Genomic DNA, 15246 nt, shown 5'->3' on the forward strand with positions numbered 1-15246 from the left:
GATGCTGAGGAGTTTTGAACTTGTGTGAGGGTCACTGTCCCTGCTGAATTTACTGCAGGGGCATAATAGGCAGCCTTCTGTATAAAATTTAATTGACTTTCAATCAAGCACAGCAGTCTGCAATCTAGTATAGGTTGTAGCAGAGTCTCATAAGCTGTTCATTTTGAGAACTACTCTAATAACTTTTTAAAACTTTAAATTGGAGGTAGCCTACCCTTCTCACCCTCTTTCCAGAGGTCCTCTGGAAAAACTATCCTGATTCGTACCCAAGTCTTAAAGTCACCACTGCTTCCTGTGGTGCCTATTTGCTGCCTGTAATGTCACTCCTATGTCAGCAACCCTACAGAAAATTCCCAGTGCAGGTTCCCACCAGTAGGTGTGGTGGACAAAGCACTTCCAGAAGGATAATCAGCAGCATTCATTAATAACTAGGTAGCAGTATCCAGCCTGCAGGCTACTGGTTGTTGGCAAATTGCTTGCTTGCTGCAAAGCTCGTAGTATTTGTTCAACTGGTTGAGTGCCTTGTTGCCAAGCTTCTGCTGGAGGAGGTGTTGGGCACAGCTGCAGTAATGGCAGTCGTGGCGTGGCTCTGCTGCTGGGACCTCAGGGTTCACGTCTCCAGTCTAAGCTCTCTCTCAGGAATTCAGAATTTTAAGTAAGAGTAGAATAGGCTTCCTGAGGAGACTGATTAAATTTGGGAAGTAATTTTGCTTGGGTTGGTGATCAGCCTTGCTACTGTGAAAATACAGGAAGAATTGCTTGATTGTCAGTAGTCTTTTGACACTTTCTAGTGACTCCTTTTCATGTAACTAGAAACATAGATGAATTCTTCAGCTCACTGAGAAAGACTGATTGAAGAGATCAGCTTACAAAGGTTAAAAAAAACACAAAAGAAAACTCTACAGTATACACTATTTTACAGCAGCACAGCAAGTTTCTATCTTAAGCGTTGCTGTCATGTACATATGGGTGAATGAAGCAACATGAAGACACCGTAAATAAGGTAGGGCTTTGCATCAAGCTAATCACTGGGTAGGCAAAAAAAAAAAAAAAAGAGCTCTGCCTGGCTTAATGGCTGACATTGTGTCCTATTACAGTGCTGACTAATGTACTTTTCAGACAGAATTTTGTACTATAGACTTGGCCTCAGGTTTTACTGTTTTAATATCTCTGTCAAAAAGGTGCCAGTTCTTCATACGTCTATGTATATTCATTGCATTTTCTTGGGCAGACGTGACATTCATTTTCTAGCTGAATTTCATATTAAAATGAAAAAAAAAAAAAGTAAAGAAAAAGAAAGGAAAAATCACAAAGCTTCTGTCTTAGGAGAGGGAGAAGGCAACAAACCTCCCCAACAAAGAACAGCCCATTTTTCAGGTCATACAATTACAAAAATATTTGAATTAGCTCTTAGGATTTTTAGCCTCAGTGTATCAGACTAATATTTGTCAAACAGGCTTATGGCTTACTCCGAGTGATTTTAGTAACTCCAATGGGGCTATTTATGGTGTGAATTATTACTCAGCATGAGTAAGGAGATCAGAATTAAGCCCAGATACAGTCAGAAGGAAAGAAGGTTTCGTCTGATTTGTCTATGATAGATCTGCCATGCTGCTAACTCCCTGGTCTTTCATTTAGCTTCTTTTTAGAGACTTTTGTTAAGACTTCCAAGGAGTCCTGAGAGGACAATTGAGCTTTTATGGGTTTTTGCAGAAGTAGAGAGAAACAATCAAGTTGCTAGTTTTCTGATACCATTGATTTATTTTCTGTTCATCCTGCAAATATTTTTTTTCAAAAAAAAAAAACAAAAAAAAAAGAAAAAGAAAAGAAAGACAAGACAAGGAAGTGGACTTGAGCTTTGAGAGAGTGAGGGGGAAGCTTCCAGGTTAATCTGCAGATAAGGATTTCCCAAGCATACAACAACATTATGATCAGTCCCTATGGCAAGGAGAGTTATAGCTTCTTTTTGTAAGAGAACAGTTTTCTATCTGAGAATGTTCCTGTTCAGAAAGACTTAGTAGCTAAAGAAATCAAATGGGTTTTTCACAAGAGGGTACAAAAATGAAACAATCCATTTCGGACTACAAAATCACTGGGCTGGATGCTGGCCTTAGTGGTACAAAACAGCTCATCCAACCACTCAGGCGCTGTCCCTGGGTGGCAGGGGCAGCGCCGCTGCGTGAGGAGCAAGGGATGGGAAGGAGCCCAGCCAGGAGCCTCGCTGTGCCTTGCCAACCCTCAAGGCTTGTGCCTGGGCCCAATGTATGGGGCCTCCTAGGGCCAATGTGTGGAGCCTCCTGGACCCATCCCACGCTTGGAGGAGACATTCCCCTTGCAGCTGATGTGAGTAGCTTCGTTTTGCCAGGAACTATCTCCTCTTCTCCAGCCCTTGCGTGAAGCAGCCACAGCAAAGCAGGGGGTCGGTATCTGTTGCTAGGTGGCTGCAGGAATTTATGGCTTCTGGAGCAAATGGGACCGAAGTTTACTCGAGATCAAGCCCTTAGTTAGCGTCCTGCAGCAAAAAGACCTCGAGTTTAGTAAGGAAACTCTCTCAGGGATTTATAGTATTGATGACTGTAACCAAGCCTGGCAGCCCTTGGATCTTACAGCTCTCTCTGGGCCTAATCAAAGGCCCTTGACGTAAACTAAAACATTTGACTTCAGAGAGCTGTGCATCGACGCTGATGGAATTTGCCCTCCCCTCAGACACAACCTCACTTTAAATTCTTTTCTTCTGACAGGCCTGTAGCCTCATTCCTCTCCCTGAAGTTGGTAGGGCATTTCATGGCTCTCCAAGATGCCCGGAAGTGACTTTTTCCTTTTCGCGGTACAGTTTCACATTATACCTAATTTAGGGTAACTGCTGGCTGACACCAAAAGTCCCATCTCTGGCTGTACCCTCCTGAGCATTGCTCTCCTGATGTCAGGTTTAGAGATCATATCATGTACGCAGGATAACTTGACAGAAAATTAACCCAATCCGGCATCTCTCCCAAAAAGGAGCCGTTATGTTTTCAGCATTTGCCATGGATTAGTGTAATGTGACTCTGTGCCCTGAAAGTCTACAAAATTCTGCCAGGAGCATTAAATAAAAGCAAAGTTAATTTGGATCAAGGCAGAGATCACAACAGAGAAAACAATAAGAATTCAAATGAAAATGATATGAAAAGTATCATTTGCCAGCATACAGGGCCCAGTCCTAAAGAATTAATTAGACACTGATCCAAAGATAATGGTTATGATGGATATTATGAGACTGAAAACTATACTTAATGTATGTTGTTATACTTGCTTCGATTCACTACTTTTGTTTTTCCTCTCTCAGCGCGGTTAGCTGTCAGTCAGCCATTAGCATCTTGTTGAAAGGAGCTTGTTCTTGGTTTTCAGCCAAGTGTTCGTAGGGCACTATAGATACAATGTCATGGCAAATAGGGGAATCTCTCTCTTCTCCAGATCTTGGTGCTTTCTTTCAAGCCTAGTTAAGTTTTTTTTTGTTTGTTTTTTTGGTTTTTTTTTAGCAACTGTCTCCTACTACTAGCTTTTGTCCAGAAATTGATGCATAAATAACTTTTTTATGTTATTTAAATTTATATAGATTTATACGATTAGCTTTTTTTCCCTTCAATTCAGACATACTCATTTTAATTTTTCTTCTAATTTACATGGTGTAAATGTCATCTACTCGCGTATTATTCCAATTTCAAAGTATACCCTTGAACCTCATGTAAAGGCTTGAACACTTTGAGTATACAAGCTTTGAAAATAAAAGATGTCTAAAAGGACCATAAGATCTATCATTAACTTCGAACTTTTAGCACTTTCAGCATATCTTCCTACCCCCATTGAGAGTCTAAGTAAATGTTCTTAGTTTCCCTTGGCAGAGTAATGAGGAATTCACCCTATGCTTTTTCTTCTCTGTGGTTTGAAATTAAAGCTCTGTCTCTAGCTATAAGGTGTGTAGCATATCTCTCTGACAGATAAAGTTCATACCAGATTCAAGCTACCCAGCTGTTTCAGAGCTCTGCTTTTATGTCAGGCTTTTGCATTTTGTGAGGTTGGAAGCAGACTTACATATGAAAATTCAAATTAATTGTACCTTTTAGTGATACTCATTAGTAGAGGCAGTATTCTTTATTCCTCACAGTGTAATTTAGTATTTCCATTTTTAAAATTTGAGAATATGTTCAAATTTTTATTGGAAAACTGCTCAGAAAAATTAGGAGGTTACTTTAGGGGGAACAGAACAAATGGAAGAACACTTAATTTTTAAGGGTAGAGGTGAAACAATTTCCCCTGTACAGCTACTGAGCAGGCATCCTTACTGAAATACATTTAAAGTTCTTCTGCTTTCTCCCAGTGAATTATCTGACATTTGCTAGATAGCTTACAACTTCTCACATTTAATCTGCAGCAGCAGCAGAACAAGCAAACACTAGAAAACTCTTAAGTCCTGTAGTTATTGTCACTCTGAGAAAAGGAAGCTATTAGTGCCTTCATGAAAAGATTCACAGGTGACGGGAGAGGCCTGCACTTTCCAAAATCGCCAAGACACAAGCAGCCCATTTTTTCACTTAATTCCTCATAGGTCATTTGGGATTTGGACAGATTCCCCAGCGTGTGTTAGGGAAGCTTGAGGTTTAGATTGTATGCTGTGCAAGGTAGCTTCTTATTTAAGTAAACAGAAAAGTATTTTGAAATGTTTTCCTGTTAATTGATGGGAAGAAGGTGAGGTCCTTGCACTCAGCTCCTCTGGAAAACTGCAGCTCCGTGAATTTTGTGCGCTTATGGCTATGAAATTGATGGATTGATAGTGGAAAAATGTAACGTGAGCCATGAGGAAAGGTGGCTAGCTCCCATGACAACAGCTCTTTCCATTGCTTCTCCTTCAGAGTTAGTTATTCCCTTTCTTTGCTTCATAAAGTAAACCTGCTACAAGTAAGGCTTTTCTAGAAATATACAGTTTATAAATTGTATTTTGGGGGCTTAGGAGCTCAGAGAATCTCAAGCTGGAATGTAAAGGTAATATGAAAGGTATATAAGACAATGGAGGAAATCTTTTTACATGCCTGTTTCTGGAAATCAGTGAGTGTCAATATAATATCCCATTGCTTTCTTCTCACTGCTGGAGAGGAAAAAAGCACTGGGAAATAGCAACACTGGAAGGCACAAGATGGGAAATACATACTTTGCAGAGGGTCTTCTGTATCCTCATTTTTCTTCATGGTCATGTTCTGTGCTTGGAAAGGGAAAAAGTACAGGAGTGGCTGTATACAAAAGAGTCTGAGGGGGAGACTACCCCCACAAATTGAATTTTCAGGGATATCAGGGAAGAATATTGTATAGAACTGGCACCAGACATAAGCGTATCAGGCCCAGAAAGACAGACTTGCCCCTTCAGGGAAGGGGATAGTTCATGGTCTGTATTTCCCTCCACCTCCACAATCCTCAACAGCAGCACTTTTCAGATTTGGCTCCAGACTGCAATTACAACCCTTCACCCAAACGACCTTGTCTGGACTCAAATTCTGTCAAGTCCCTAGTCTTTCTCTCTCCCCTTTTTCCTTCCCTTGTTTTTCCTTCTTAAAATTTGGGGAGATGTAAAGAGGTGAATAGACACTGTTGCAGAGGAGAAATGAGAAGGGGAGGAGGAGGTCTCTGCTTTTCAGGAAGAAAAAGTGTATGGGCGGATATTGGAGGAAAGAGCTACATGTTTCAAGGGGTTAGGAAAGGGATCTGTTGCTGGAAAGATGGGAAGAGTAAAGGAGAGGCTGCTATGTGTACAGCCCTTGCAGTTTTCACGCCACAAAACGCACCGACCTTTCTGATGTCCTGGCACCTCAAGGATCCCAGCGGTCCTGTTCTGCCAACACCATCCGCTTTGCTTACATCGCTGAGAAATACTTGAACGGGGGCTCCCCTCACGTGCAGATTAAGCCAAAACATGCCATCTCATCAAATCCAAAGTAACTGCACGCACGTCTGTGTCAGGGTAGAGACTTTTATGTCCTGTGGGCTGGTGGCTGTGGCCCTGGCCTGGGAAACTCATGACCTTGGTTCAGCTATGTTTTGCCAAATTCAGTGTGAAAAACTGTTTAGAGTAAAGCGTGCCTGCTAGGCTACACTATGTACCTTCTCAAAAAAGACATTTTAACGTTCTTTTGCTTTTGTTAAATCTTTGAGAGGCTTTTTTATGAGCTCAAAGTAGAGTGAAAACAAATTTCAAAACCAGAGTGTTGCAGCCAAAAGGATTTTCTATCCTCCCATCAGTAATTAGATGGTTCCTCAAAACAGGTGCTTTGCTTCTCAGAAGCCATGTTAGTGGCTAAAATATGGAACCAGTGTGTCCCAAACAGCCACTTCAAATCCTGGAAAATTCAAGGATTCACTTGGAGTGATTTCCACATAATTCTAAATATCCCCCACTGAATAGATTGGGCAAGGAGTTATATAGCATTGCGTGCAAATAGCTTTTCTGTATTTCCTTATTTACAGGGATATGGAATTAGTATGATATTTGTCTTTTATCAGAAATAAAAACTTAAGCTAGAAGATTTGCAAGGTGCCTTTTTAATTTTCTTGAACCAAAGTATTGGATTCATAGGTTCTAAAAATCCTTCTTTTAAATCATCGTGTTGAGTTCTTGTTCTTTTCATATTTTAAAGGGTTTTTTAATTACTATTATGTTGGCATGTACAATCACTGAACAAAAAACCTTACCAATTTCTTATTTCTGTCTGCAGTTTGATTCCGAGAAGGTTGTTTTCAAAGCTGCTGTGAACTTTCTCCCTTAAGACAAATGAAATTTTGTCTTCGGTGATGGAAAAGGCTATTGCCCTCTTGCCCAAAATGAAACATTCCCAGGAGAAATACCGCCTTGCGTTCAGAACATTGCATTTTATCATCTTGAGAGACAGGCATCTAGTCTGCCCTCCAGTTTATATTCTAAAAAGATGAGCGGTAGGGCTTAGTTGCGGGGCTGGATTTTCCATGGTCGCTCACGTGGGTGCGCGATGGTGTACAGTGCTGCCGGATCAGAACGGTGGTACCGTACCGGTCTGAAAATAACGTGAGGTTTTAAAAGGCTCAAAGAGGGGGGGAAAAACTGAATACCTCTATCTGCTGTATATCTGGACTGAGCGCGTGGCCTGTGCCCATCTCGGCTATGCTGTGCTTCCTCCGTGCCCCGGCGGTGCCTGGTGTTAGGCAGGAGGAGGTAGGACAACAGCGCCGAGTCTCGCGCTCGCGCCGTGCGCCTGGCGCGTCTTCGCCGGGGATCCGCGCGGCAGGTCGGCTGCGGGCTTCCTGGCACGGGACTTGCTGCGGGGAGGCTGGCAGCGAAGCAGTACCTACCGCTTACCTTTCCTGGCAGGAACTGCCCCTTGATGGTCACCTCGCTGGCTTCTCGGAGCAAGGGAGACCTGCCCCGTTTCCCACTAACGCAAGGCGCAGGCAGGAAGGATCAGGTGCAGCTCTAAAGGAGACGGAGGGTCTCCGATCTCTAGGCACGCGAGAGCAAGGAAATGTTGTGTTCAGGTTCTTAAAGACCTGTTCCCGCGTGGGCTTTAAAAAGGCAAGGGTGTATCAAGAGCAGAAGAACGGAAGCTTAATCTCGAGCAGATTGTAAAGACGTTGTGTTTAAGCTGCAGGTGCATCTCAGCCGTGCTACCTGTCGGTGAAACGAGCTAAGCTTATTCTCCGCTGTTTGAAAAGATATAGAATGTTGTCCTTTTACTTTGTCATTATGTAGTGCTTGAAACTGAAAATAATATACTGAAATAAATTGTATATATTCTTAAATCATTAAAAAAAAAATCCACGTAAGAAAAAGTCCTCTAAAGGCCTGTAAGCTTAATGCTGACATGACTCTTTTATACAGCTAATTTAAGATAAAGCAACATAAAAGAGAATAGTTCTTCTGTGCTACAGATATTTGAAAAACCTAATTTTAATGTAGCTGCAACCTTGAATCATTGAGGAAATTGCTTTCTAATGTGATATTGTTTTAAGCATTTAGACTTTTAATTAAACTGTTACAGAAAGACATATTAAAGAAAGCTGTTGAAACCCAACCTCTCCTATCTTCCCCCACCCCATTTCCAAAATAGACCATTTCTAAGTACGTGACCATTGCCAACCTGAGCCAGAGGGCAGCATTCACCGCCTTATGGTATGCAGCAGTTTGCACTCTTGATGAAGCTCAGCTATGTTTTAACTCCTCTTTCTCTGTACGATACCAATAAATGTATTTTTTTAAAAAATGAATTGCTTCATATGGCCTAATGCAGAATTGTTAAGTGAATAAATGACAGTGCTATTAGTGTTCAGTTATAAATACATTTGAATTTTAAACTGCACATATGCTATTTCTCTGCTTGAAACTAGACTATTTTGTTTTTAAAAACCACACCATAGACCCAGTCATGCAATAATACTACTACTAATAAGAAGAAGACTACTTAGGATCAAAGATGTCAAAGCTCTTTAGAGAAGATAGTATCAATATCTCAGTTTGATCCATTAGAGATAGATATTAAAGAAGCCTCTTACTTGAGGCCATACAGTGATCTAGTGGCAAAATTGATATAAGAATAGCGCTCCCGTGTCTTAGCTGTGAGCTTGATTTAGTTTCTCATTTACTATTCTGGATATCAATTCCAAAATTAGATTTTATTCATGTGTGTGTTTATTGCTGCAAAGCTGTTTTTCTCTTCCTCCTCTCCCCCCCGCCCACCCCGCGCTTTGATAATATTCAAGATCTCCTGTTTCAGTTTAGAATCAAATTTCAAATTCTAAATCCTAGCCAGTTTAGGCTGGAGGATAATTCCTTGAATAGCCAGTTATTAATAACTCTGGTTTCACACTCCCCTCCCCCATGTCCCTTATTGTAATCACTTCTAATAAAATGTTTTTGATCAGATTAGAAATGTATGAAAGAATGGAAAACATTTCTTGGCTCCCAGACACATGCCAAGTACTTTATTATTTATTAATTATTATTATTATTTAAGACAGAACCACAGATAAGATAAACACTTTTAAAAAATAATAAAAATGAGTAATGAAACCCTTGTCTGCTTCACTTGGCAAAGAATCAGTCTGGGGTTATTATCAAATACCAGGAGGGAGTGGAAGAGAAAGAGAGGGAAGTGGCTGCAAAGATGATTCCGAGGTGGGAATACCGTGCTCTCGGTTAAGCCCGTGGAACAACGAGTTTACCCACAAAGCTAAATCCTGAAGCAACTTCAGTGATTCCAGTGGACATTTGCCTGCTTACATTAGCTGAGTATCTAACGCAGCCTGTATTGATTTCAAGACAACATCTGCGGGTTTGAATTAGGATATCTGAAAGTAAGGCTTGACCAGAATTTAATAGACAACGGTGAGAGAGGTTTCGTTGTGTTTTTGTTTTACAGCAGCTGATGGGAGGGTTTTAAATCTGCACTGTTTAAGATCACTTTGAACCCATTTAGAGCTGACTACTGGCTGCCACTTTGAAATTTAAGAGAAACTAAATATATTTCAGTGGGTTTATTTCAACCACAGATATAAAACAATAGGGTCCCACTGCAAGCCGAGAGCCCGCTTCTTTTGACAGTGCGCACACCACTTCAAGGAAAAAAAACATAAAAGGAAGCAAAAGGAAGATTTGGTGTGCAAATCAAAATAAACTCTTGCTGAATCTGTGCTTGGGGAAGATTTCATACCTCTCTTTAGTCTCTAAAGGCAACTACTTTCTCTCCAGATGAGAGAGAAATTCAGTTTTAATGGTGGTGGCAGTCTGTCACTGAATGACCTTAATTTTCATGATCAATGCAGGCAGGTGGCAACAATGGTCTCTTCAAATAACTAATTGTAGAGGGTTACGAACTGATTGTTTTCTGTTGTTTTTTTTATTAACCTCTGTCCCCTGCTACATTGAATTGCGCAGTCCTCCACCTGCTCTCAGCCACAGACCTGAGCTCCTGGAATCATTCAGCCACTTTTTCCTTCTTCCTTGTCTGTCTGTAACACCCTTCTGGCACTCCTCAAGGTTCACTAACCAAGGAAGAAAAGTCCCCCACATCCTTGCCATTGTCAGATAAATATAGATTGGTTTCTGGCCAGGGATGTGATTGCATTTATCTTGTTTTGCTTTCTAATGCTCATAATGTTTGCATTTTAAGGCCACTAATTTCTTGTGTGCTTGTTCTTTGTTTTGTGCTTCCTCCAGGTGACACAACTCCGGGGGCATCACCTCACCTGAAGCTGAAAGCAATGGGATCTAAGCTCAGGTAAGGTACCTGTACGGGATGGGGGGGTACTACTCCAACAGTCTTAATATTGACTTCATCCTTGTTGCTTTTTCCTTTTATCCTTTCCGTGAAACATTTTTGACAAAGTAGAGATGCACGTGGATCTCACTAAACTTCCTTGGGCATTTATCCATTAGCTGAACTTGAATTAACTTTTGGCAATTTTCACCGCTGTTATTCAATGCAATGTATCCTGTCAACCCTCTGAGCCTGTAGGCTAGCCTAGGACCCCAGCTTATACCCCACATTGCAGCGTGATGTGCTGCCACTTAAGCATTTAATTATATGTAAGGAGACAACGATCCACATTGTACCCTTTACAAAAGAGCCACAAGGAAAAAAGAAGTCCCACTGCCTTGCCAGCCAAAATGATCTCTGCCAGCACCAGGTGGTGGGAAGCATGGAGCAAGTGAAAGGAGTGACTCCTGGCACTGCTTGTGCAGCAAGGGTACCAATTAAAAAGATATGCTGCTTTTGAGAGAGAGGCCAGTAGCATTTGGCGTTTGGTGTCAAGGGGCTGAAAAGGGTGCCATGTGAGGCTGAAAAGCCTTGTAGGGGTTCCTAATGAACCATTTTCTGTGCTTCATAGCCTACTTGGATGACTGTGCTTAGCTGGCTACTGTGTTCTAGTGTCTAGGTCTTGCCAAGTGGTTATCTTCCTGCTTGCATCTGTTTTATTTTGTATTCACCTCTCTGGCTAAATGGGTGCAACTGAATGTCTAGGAAGCTGTTGGGTTGTTTTTGTTTGTTTATTTGTTTGGTTTCTTTTGACTGAAATAATCTCCTGAATTTCCACTGGTTGTCTAATTAAATTACTTTGTTTCAAATACCATTTTAGTGGGAGATGCAGAAGAACAAGAACACAAAATCATCCATACATAAATGTACACTGTGCTTGTTTTAGGCATGCTGTGATGTCTGTACCTAGCTCCTCTTTTCCAGTAATAATAGACAATGTGTGAGTCACTGGGTAGGGACAACCAACCTGCAAGTGAGTTTAGCTGCAAGTGTTGGCTTTCGAGACTTTCTGAAAAGATTTAATGGCTTCATATAAACTACAGTAGAATGTGCTCTCCTTGAGTACTAACAACATCATTTTGTAACTTTATCTTCAATACTTGTGGGTTATTCTATATTAATACGAGAAAACTTGTCTTTATGTAGGCTTATTTGGGGAATCAAAGTGTAGTACCAAAATTAATGTTGTGCTAGGTAGGTAAGTGTTGTAGCTGAAAATTAATTGTTGGAATGTACACACTGATTAAGAAACTATATTTTATGTAACCACTACCTAGTATAGGAGGGTGAGGCACTATGATTTGTACTTTTAAGACTCTGATTCAAATTATATTAAAACAGTAGCAAAACATTTGATGGCAAATCTATATTGGGTCTCTGAAGTCATGCTGCAAGCTGTGTAAGGCAATAGTAGACAAGTATTAATTTAAAATAGAAAGGTAAATGATTACTAAAGTGTATTCTTTCCAGGATTTTAAGATATATGATCAAAACTTTTTTTAATTCTAGAACAGTATTTGAAACAAATACCTGTTTGAAAAATTTGGAAAATTGGATTGTGCATAGAGATTTGTGCATAGAAATTTGTTGTGCATTGTAGGAAAGCTAGATATACAAATAAAGTACTTGTTTATAAAACATATGGTCACAGGAGAGATTCTAACTAATTCTATATACCTACCTTTTAAAAGAAAAAGATATGGGAAGAGTAAGACTTTAAAGAGATGACTGGGATGGAAAGGACAGATAATGCAGGCTCCAACTGCATTTATAGTTGTTCACTTTTGTAAGTGAAATATGTTCTTTATTTAAGAAAAGAATGAGAATATGAAATATGTTGCATGTTGATGATTCTTCAGATTTTCATTCCATTATCAGAATGGAAGAAAAAAACCTTTCTGTACACTAGCTCTTTTTCCAAATTCCCAGTCTTGATACTTTGTGTGCATCAGTATTTTTTGGTGCTCCATGGAGGGTCTTTTCATAATTATGCCTTGCTAGTAAAACAAGGTAAAATAATACAATACCATTGCGTTGTCACTGAGATAAAGCTGTGATAACTTATTGTTTTAGTTGATCAGCAGGGTGGCCTAGTACAATGAATTCCCTTTTCCTTGCTTTGGCTTATCTTCTGATTCCTGAGAGACAGAACAAAGGAAAAATATAATAGCAATAGTGTTTTTTGCTTTCACCTAAACATGAATATTGTAACAGCAGAGTCAGCAGAGGGAAAGGACAAAGAATCTGTATAGCACCTGAACAGCACCAGCACCACACACTTGCCTGACTCTGTGTTGAGACATTGGACTTGCAGAACCGCACTTGCACAGAGTAATGAAAAATGAAAACACCTTTCAAGCTCTGCCCTCAATATGAGGTCACCTCTAGTCTGGATATAATGTTTTGTCTCTTTACCATATCTAAAGATGTCCCTTCCTAGATCAGGCCTGCTGTAAGCACTTAACATAAATATCATAATTTTCTGCACTAAACAGTTTAAATAGTTTAGCTCTTAGAATGTGACTTTCTGGACTATGCTTGTCAATTATTGTAGACTTTCCCACAAAGGGAAATACAAAGGTATATCTCCCCTACAAAACTTTTCTCCATCGGGGGAGTTCAGAATAGTGAGCATTTTCTCAGAAAGAAATAACAGGCTACTTCGGTACTTCACGTATTTGCTTTGTTAAGAGTTATTGCTCAAACCAAGAGAGATAGCAACGGGAAAGCAAACACAGAGCTTCCCAGCATCTTGTCCCGCCGTGCATGAGAACGCTTCCCCTGCTTACGTGGGTTTTAGCCCGGGCCATAATGGCTAATTTTTTAGGGAACCCCTTGTTAAAATATTCTGAGCACATAAGTGATAATGGGGAATTGAGTGAGATGATGCAGTCTGTTTTCAAGGTAAGAAATGTATTTGTCCACCTCTTTCTTGCACCCAAGAGGCAAAAACTGTGCAACCCCCCTCAGAGCTGTGCTGAGGAGGGCATGAAATCTGTGCTGCAGGTCTCAGCCTAGGGCCTGTCGTCTTTGTTAGCAATTCAAATAAAATGCCTTCAATCTTGTGGTGGATATCACAGGACAACTCAAAGAACTTGCACACAACCTAGTGATGTCTGTTAAAATGTTCACTGCACCGTTCCCTTCCCCTCCTCCTCCTCTCCTCGAGCACATGGGCTGCCTCTAGGAAGGGCTTTAAAGATCAACTTCACTCCAGTTATTTAGGGGAGATCTTGTGCCCTTCTGAGACCACTGAGAGGCTGCCAAAGCTCTATTCCTGAGCCGAAGTAGATGCAAATTGTGCAGATGGAGGGGGAGCTCTAATAGCGGTTGAATGCAATCTGTGAACACTACTGTTTCGTTTATAGTGATGCTACCTAGACATTTGCACTTAAAAGGAACAATAAAGAGGTGTCAGAACAATCGCAAGGCTGCAGAATTTGAACTGCAGCAAAGACGTTTTGAGCCATGTGAAATATTGCCTGCAAAAGATCTGCTTTTTCCGTTAGTTTTTGTTTTTACTGAAGACTGTTCTGGTTTTCCTTGTTTTATGACATGGAATGGTTCATTTGCCTTCAAAGCCTCAAGATACAAAGGAAGGAAACAAATTAAGTCAAAACTGCAATGACTAGTGAAAACTGCACAAAGTGTGTCAGGGCTCCTCTTTATTTTTCTGTTTAGTTTTGAAACAACTCAACTGTACAAATGGAAGATGCACTAACTAGAGGCAGCCAAGCTCTAGCAGGTAGCAGTAGGTACGCTGCGATGCTTCAGTGTCGTTTTTCCTTACAGGACAAAAGGCCAATCTTGAAATGATGCAACATCTGTACATATGTACATACCACGAAGAGGATCTGAGCTGCTGATACCTTTTAGTCTCTTGTTTTGGAGAGGGGGGGTTGGCACAGGTGAGACTGCAGAGTCTTTTGCTTTTCTTAAAAAAAAAAAAAAAAAAAAATTGTGGCTGTCAACCAACAGACAGTTACTGATGAACAAAGAATACCAGGCTTGCATTTGGTGTCCTGTTAAAAGCACAATAAGCTGTGATTGTGAGCATGATTATCTGTGAGTGTTGCTACTTAACAGCTGCAAATGTGAAAGCTCCCTGTGTCTAGGAAAAACAAGGAAACAGAAGCATTTATTGTTGTTGTACCACAATATGTGTGTTCAAAGTGCCCTAATCCTGCTGAATAAGAGCAAATAGCCCTTGAGAGAGGGAATGAGGAGTCTAAAAAGGAATAGCTACAGTTTGTATATATAAATATAAAAAAAAAACGTTGAAGGAGTAAAGCTATGTGAATGTTAAGGTAAGGCAGAATAATATGCATTGTAAGATCTATTGTCATTCTGGATCTTGTAGACTTCCTGTGGGATCTTGATGTCTGAGTTTTATCCATAGCTTTCATTTGTATTCCGTTAGTGCTTAGAGGCCCTGGTTGAGACTCAGTTGTAGTAATCTAGCTATATCCAAAAGGTTTTGCAGCCTAAATGGTCAAATGTCCCAAAACTGAAGTCAATTCAGATTGCTGAAGCCCTTGTCCTATCTTTTTTTTTTTCTTTTTTTTTTTTTTTTGGGGGGGGGGGGGGGAGGAGGGGGAAGGAGAGAGATTGGCTTGTTTGTGGATGAGGTCTTTAGCCTTTTTTCAACCTTCAGTAAAACTGAGTGATCTGCACAATGAAAACATACTGTTCTCATCTTACAGAAAAGTTATAGCATAATTAATGGTAGTAAAATGCTCTAAGAACCTTCTAATTGATATAGTAGAAGTTCAAAGTGATAGTGTTTATCATATACTATACAGCTGAATTGTGTGAGCAACTGTCATTTGAATCAGTAGGTTTTAGTGAGGAGTGTATTTCCCAAGAGAAGAAAGAAGAAGAAAAAAAAGGAACAGTTTTTGCTTTAATAGTTCTGTCTGCATGTGTATCTGTATAT

At 40.4% G+C, this 15246-nt stretch overlaps 1 protein-coding gene across 7 annotated transcripts in view; it reads left to right on the top strand.

The window, feature by feature from the left end:
• Window positions 1-15246, top strand: part of ADGRL2 (adhesion G protein-coupled receptor L2) — a 379725-nt gene that overhangs the window by 63958 nt on the left and 300521 nt on the right. For all 7 annotated transcript variants that reach the window (XM_062581959.1, XM_062581960.1, XM_062581961.1 and 4 more), the window contains exon 2: window positions 10211-10271. The gene's annotated coding sequence lies outside the window, so the exon portion shown is untranslated. The remainder of the gene's footprint in view (window positions 1-10210; window positions 10272-15246) is intronic.

The sequence above is a fragment of the Rhea pennata genome, chromosome 8 (genome assembly GCF_028389875.1).
Source record: "Rhea pennata isolate bPtePen1 chromosome 8, bPtePen1.pri, whole genome shotgun sequence".
Lineage (NCBI taxonomy): Eukaryota > Metazoa > Chordata > Aves > Rheiformes > Rheidae > Rhea > Rhea pennata.